This window comes from Oncorhynchus kisutch, linkage group LG4, assembly GCF_002021735.2.
Source record: "Oncorhynchus kisutch isolate 150728-3 linkage group LG4, Okis_V2, whole genome shotgun sequence".
Taxonomy (NCBI): domain Eukaryota; kingdom Metazoa; phylum Chordata; class Actinopteri; order Salmoniformes; family Salmonidae; genus Oncorhynchus; species Oncorhynchus kisutch.
In genome coordinates, this window is record NC_034177.2 from 38930060 (window position 1) to 38937189 (window position 7130).

Here is a 7130-nt window from a genome sequence, read left to right on the forward strand (position 1 = left end):
AGCGGTGAAGGCCAAATAAAAGGAGCCCTGTGGCACACCGCGAAAAGGAACGGGGAGGGACCGAAACCGAGCAAAAGTAGCGAAGAAGGACCGAGCCAAACTTAAGTGATTTTCTTTGTTGTGTTTATTTTCTGTCCTAGTAAAGTTGTTTTTGCGGACTAAAACCTCCCCATCTCTGTCACTCTGCACACTAAGAAATTATAGCTAGCTAAATTATTTACTGCAGTCAGGCTAGCCATGATCTAACTAGTAATTTAGGCTGGTAGTTGATTTTAAGGTACAATTATGATTGAGATTTGACTAAAATGTGGGTAATTGGATGCTTAGATGTAACCATAGACTGTCTTATTTTTTGCATAAGGTCAATTAAACATGAAAAGAAAGCTATGAGACTAATTTTTTTTAAAGCACAAACGGGCAGATCAGGTGCAAACGGATCCCAGCCCTTGCATCCCCACCGACCCCAGAGCAGCTCCCTAACCTGAGGCTAGTCAGTGTGGTCAGAATTTGCAAGGACCCAGTCTACCACCACCAGGTCAAAACATCAACTAGGCAGTCAGTCACATGCCGAGTTCAGAATTTAAGTTTAGCTTCAGTTTGTAATAAATGATTGTCAGATTAAGTCTCACTTTAAAGTGTTGGTTGTTGATTCATGTGTGTTCTTTTGATGGCTGTGGCTAATTTATTGTGATAATACAGTAATGGTTCTTGTGTTATTTTAATGTAATAGATGTATCAAGGGATGATACTGAGACCTCTGGCTCTGAGTGAGCCAGAGTTGCCAGGAGATTTGATTGAGCCCCTTCCAACTGCATCAAGCACCAGGTATACTGTTCCAATATGACCCAATGGTAGGACAGGCTTATACTTGAAACTACACATTTTTATTTAGCAGCTGTTAGTATCTAATCTTGTGGATCCCTTAATTATACATTTACATGGAGATATAACATATTATTTAACATGCATTTCAAGATCCAGAGAAGAGGGTCCTGTACAGCCATGATTGAAAACATTTCCCAGAACTCAGCATGGTACTAGGAAAAGGGCTTTCAACAGCTCCTGGTGTAAGGACAAATCAAAACTTATTGTTTTGCCTGTAGGCATTTTTCTCTGCCCAATACACTTGAATCTGCCTTCACATCAGTCAGGTTTTTGTAACTGGAAAAAGGTGCTGTTTAAAGATTCTGGGTTTAAGCTCCATTTGAAGGCAGAGCATCATATCAATGCTCTGTATGCTTGGAATCAGCATAAAATGACTATTGACAGCAACTCAATGTTGGATGTCAGAAATGAGGACTGGAAAAAGAAAGTGGAGGAAAACTGTACTTACATTAAAACAATTGCAGATGTGCTCCTATTAACTGCCACTCAAAATATAGCTCAGAGAGGTCATCGAGAGTCTGACTCTCACAACGGTAATTTTTTTGACAATCTTAGAGGAAATAGCAAAGCATGACCTTCTCATAGAGAAAATGATGAATGCATGTGGCAATGCTAAGTACACAAGCCACCAAAGCCACAGGTAGCACGCCCAGTGAACAGGTCAGGGTTCCATAGCCGCAGGCAGAACAGTTGAAACTGGAGCAGCAGCACGGCCAGGTGGACTGGGGACAGCAAGGAGTCACCAGGCCAGGTATTCCTCAGGCATGGTCCTAGGGCTCAGGTCCTCCGAGAGAAAGAAAGAGGGAATTAGGGAGAGCATATTTATATTCACACAGGACACTGAATAAGACAGGAGAAATGCTCCAGATATAACAGACTGATCCTAGCCCCCCGATGCATAAACTACTGTAGCATAAATACTGGAGGCTGAGACAGGAGACATATCACACTTGAAAATAGTGGTGATAGATCAGTGGAGGCAAGGGGCCTTCTGGGCTCTTGGTTACCTTTTGTAAAGTGCTTGGTGATGCCAAATGTCTTTCTGACATGCTCCAATCAATCTCTCTTGACCTAACAAGGGCTGTGGATCTAGTAGGTGCCCTTACAGACACATTACAGGACTACAGAAGTGAGGGTTACTTTGAAGAACTATGGAAATAGATTGCAGAGCGCTGCAAAATAAGTGTACAAACAGTGTGTAAAAGACAGCCTAAAACAAGCTTAAGATTTCACGACTCGACAATGAGCACTGTAGGACAGAAAAATTGTGACCAAAGTGATGGTGAGAGCTTCCAAAGAGCTATCTTTTATCAGGTGCTTGACAGTCTCACAGCTGAGCTGCAGAGGCGTTTTTCAAAGAAGAATTGCGAGATAATGCAAGGGGTTCAGTCTCTCAACCCAAAGAGTACAACATACATGAATGAGGAGCCTCTGTTTGCTTTTGCTCCGACCTTTGAGTCAGATGTAGAGGACCTCAAACATGAGGTTCATCAAACCAAGTGGCTTGATAGGAGAGAGAAAAGTGGAAGGGACAGACTGTCTGCTCTCCTTGACTTTGTTGTGTTTCTCGAACCTTATAAAGAGGTCTTCCTTGAGCTAGTTCGACATAAGATTTCTGTTGTTACACCAGTCAGCAGTGCTTCTTGCGAGAGAAGCTTCTCAGCTTTAAAACGGATTAAAACCCACCTTAGAACAACAATGGTTGATGACAGGTTGTCACCTAGAAATTATCGGTTGAGTCAAGGCGGGCACGCTCCCTCAACATGGATGAGTTTGTGAAACATTTAGCCAGTTCTCACCAGAACCTCAGAATTATGCAGTTTTAAATCTACCTATGATAATTTGACACTTAGGTGGTCTCGCTGGTCATAATTAAAACCTGCACTGTGTACTAGCTAGTACACTGACATTCTAAAATTATAAATCCAAAGGGTATCATGTCACACAGTTTTAATTTGGTCTTGATTTGGCCAATTCCAAAAGTTTTCTTTGCTATTAGTTAACATAATATATATATGAGAATAAGTATGTTACTGTAAGTTTGTAATATTGATGGGCACCAAAATTATTAATATTTTTGAAGACCATTTCTGTTTGGTACCTGGTATGTCAAATTGCAGTGTTATTTTGTAAATAAACTATGCAATTTATGTAACAAACATGCTATCTTATCTCCTTGGTGCTTGAGATTTATTTTCTGAAAATATTTTAGATGTTCAACACTCAAAGACCCAGATTATATATTCATGAAAACAAAGTGACCTAAGTCTCTTCAGTATGTGAGTACAGTACAGTGTGTGTGTGAGAGAAAGAACTTGAGCTGCAGTTCCGAGGTAGAGACAGTGACTATTCATAGTATGTTAAAGTATTCTAGTGAAGTAACTCTTTTGGACCACACTATCTGCCACATTGAAGAACTCCAGGTTAAGTGAATTATCATTTCTACCTCTAATCAGCAATCATGGATTCATTCATGCTCCTTAGATGCCAGGTTAGGGTTATACACACATTTTCTGAATTGGTCTATGGACCCCTGAAGTAACCTTGGCCACCCCATGTATAAAACTCTAGTTCTGTCACTGATGCCAACAGAGAAGGTCACTTGACCTAGGTTGGGATGAGAGTGGAGAGAAGAAGAGAGGAAAGGAAAGGTGGAGAGCTGAAGGAGAGGTGTCGTACCCAGTGTATTCCTCCTGGGTGATATTCGTTTGGGATTGGGACAGAGCTTGGACAGCGTTTTTACTCATGTTATGTGTGTATGTGCGTCTGTTTGTGTGTGTGTATGTGTGTGTGTATGGTTGTGTGAATGTGTGGGAGTGAGAAGTCAGTATCAAATGAATTGTTTTGTATTCTTGACTTTAGAACGTTCCCGTGAATAAACCTTTTTGACTATTTTAGCTGGGCCTCCGTCTGTTTCATTCGACCAGGATCTTACAAATTCTGGGTTGCAGACTGAGAGTAATATAATTAAATTGGGTGATGTACCCGGAGAACATAATTCTCTTATCAATACCTCTCATAAATACAAGCAGTGATGAAGTTAATCTCTCCTCCACTTTCAGCCAGGAAAGATAGACATGCATATTATTAATATTAGCTCTCTGTTGTGTACATCCAAGGGCCAGCCGTGCTGCCCTGTTCTGAGCCAATTGCAATTTTCCTAAGTCCTTTTTTGTGGCACCTAACCACACGACTGAACAGTAGTCCAGGTGCGACAAAACTAGGACCTGTAGGACCTGCCTGGTTGATAGTGTTGTGAAGAAGGCAGAGCATCGCTTTATTATAGACAGATTTCTCCCCATCTTAGCTACTACTGCATCAATATGTTTTGACCTTGACAGTTTACAATCTAATGTTACTCCAAGCCAGTTTAGTCATCTCAACTTGCTCAATTTCCACATAATTTATTACAAGATTTAGTTGAGGTTTAGAATTTAGTGAGTGTTTTGTTCCAAATACAATGCTTTTACTTTCAGAATTATTTAGGGCTAACTTATTCCTTGCCACCCACTCTGAAACTAACTGCAGCTCTTTGTTGAGTTGCAGTCATTTCAGTCACTGTAGTAGCTGACGTGTATAGTGTTGAGTCATACGCATACATAGAAACGGGCTTTACTCAAAGTCAGTGGCATGTCGTTAGTAAAAATTGAAAAAGGGCTCTCAACAGCTACCCTGGGGAATTCCTGATTCTAACTGGATTATATTTGATAGGCTTCAATTAAAGAACACCCTCTGTGTTCTCTTAGACAAGTAACTCTTTATCCACATTAGAGCAGAGGGTGTAAAGCCATAACACAAGTTTTTCCAGCAGCAGACTATGATCAATAATGTCAAAAGCTGCACAGAAGTCTAACATGACAGCCCCCACAATCATTTGTTGTGGGTGTGAAGTCCCAATTATCAGTTTAAGGGTCTCTTTTCCAAGCTTAAAATGTTAAGCATTCAACATTGGCCATGCTGTCAATCCAGCATGATTTCTGCCTCGCTCAAAACAACTTAACTCAGAACTGGGAAATCTGACTTCAGTGAGTTCAAGACAACTGGGAACTCACGAAAAAATGAGCTCCAACTGGAAAAATACGCTTTGAACGGTCATCCAACTCGGAATTGTAAGTTGGAAACTCGGGCCTCTTTCTGGAGCTACAACCTGAATATCACTGACGTCATCATGATTCGACCCATTTTTTTTCAGAGTTCCCAGTTGTCTTAAACACCACATCCTGAGAATGCCAGAATTTGATGACAAAATTTGCCCATGAAGGACCCGCCACACCACCTTCCTGTTCAAGTGAGAGCAGCACAACAAGGCGAGTCTGCTGCTGCATAAATTATGTAATATGCCAGAGAGAAATGTTTACTCTATCTAAGAAAATAATACTAAGTGTATGTTGTATAGTAAACTGTTAGTAGCCCGTTAGTAGCCCATGTGCCTCACCCTAATAATTTGGTATATTTTCCCCTCTTAATTTTGCATACTGTTCTGACTTGGTGGTGCAAATGTAGCCTATAGCCTGTTTTAGATAAATGTAATAATCAAATATTTTAAGAGCTTTCATTGTCTGCTTATATGCCCCCTTTATTTATCCGATGGTTCTGACATGGTGTACAGGGAGAATACTGTAAGAATGGCCCGTGTTCTGAATTCTGTCGCTATACATTTCAAAAGTGTTGAACAAATAGTTATATTGACTACATCCGTCGTAGCTCACTCATTAATGTCTTAATCAAAATTACGGTTAGCCTCTTATCCGCTCGTCGTCCCCTTAGGCCATAATTTGTACATCTCAATTGTCAGTAGAAACCACATTTGTTAAAGTAAGTCAGCCATATCAGCTATGTTTTTTTTAAAGGCAGTAAATGAGGCTGAATAAACTGTTTCGATGCCAGACAAGGCTCCGCTGATATCCAGGAGTACCAATGGTAAGGTGTTGGGGCAGCTATTGGGACTCTGCTGTTGGGACAGCTTTATGTAGGCCCTAACAGTGTGTGGGCACCGTTTGTCACCGTTATAGTGCAATTAATGTATTTTGTTGTGTTTTATCGGGTTTGCTGGCATGTATCTAAAAATATATATTTTCTTGTTTGCCCCACCAAGATTTACATGCTAAAATCACCACTACCACAGAGGTCTCATTTAACCCACAGTTTTACTTCTTGATGTTTAAACCACATTCTAACCTGACAGGGCAATATGATCATATTGATAGACTCTTTTGGGTGAGAGTTTCAGCCTGGTTTTGAACTGGTCTAAACTTGATCCATTTAAGTCATTAAGACCATGGAAAATGTAATGAGCTCAGGCCTCTTGCTTAAGAGCAGGGAATGATGTGTCTGAATACAAAGCCAAATAATCATATGTTTTTCACCGTGTAACTTAGATACAACCAAGTAACATTCCGTTTTGGATCACCATTCCGTGGATCTTTTCTTCATTCATATTTTTATTTCAGCACTTGAATTAAATGATAATAATCCAATTGTCTTGTCTCACGTCATCATTACATCTATAACTCTCGCTCTTACCATAAGGTCATGTTAAATTGCTACTTTTCGTAACCTATTGCACATACAAAAGTGGGATTTCATGTTATTCGCTCAAGACTACTCATACATTTTTTACATTTGCACCACCCTATTTTTTTGTCCATTATTTTAATGTAAGTACGAGAAACGGCTGAGGTTTTCAGCGCTCTATCAAAATATAAGTCATATGAGCTTAAAATGGGTTAATTAACAACCTTAGGGGTCTAATATGTTAAGAAAAGTGGCATTGATGAGTATGACATGGAATATCATGCCTAACCCGTGAAAAATGTATGTACTCCAACCTTCCCCCAATTCAGTAGTGGTCTTCAGGGAGTTGCCCAGCTGCATGTTTCTGTCCTCCATTACATCCATCTCATTAGATCAGAACAGGATGGACCAACAGTGATTGATATCTCTGGTTTGGTTTACATCCTAAAATATAGTGTTAATTTTTTTCACAGCCCTTTGTGTAATGAGAATAAGGACAGGTGTCACATGATGGTTAAACATGTTATGAGATATGACTTAGTGGTTCCCAAATTAACTTATGACACATACTATATACATCATGAGAGAAAGGCTGTTTAAAGCCATTCATCTTTGGATAAAAGTGTTCCATGTCAGTCTAGAAGGTTTTCATTGTAATCCATTAGGGAGTCATGATGACTGTTACCCTATGAATAAACCTGCTATTCAACATATTTAGCTTGCAGTATGTT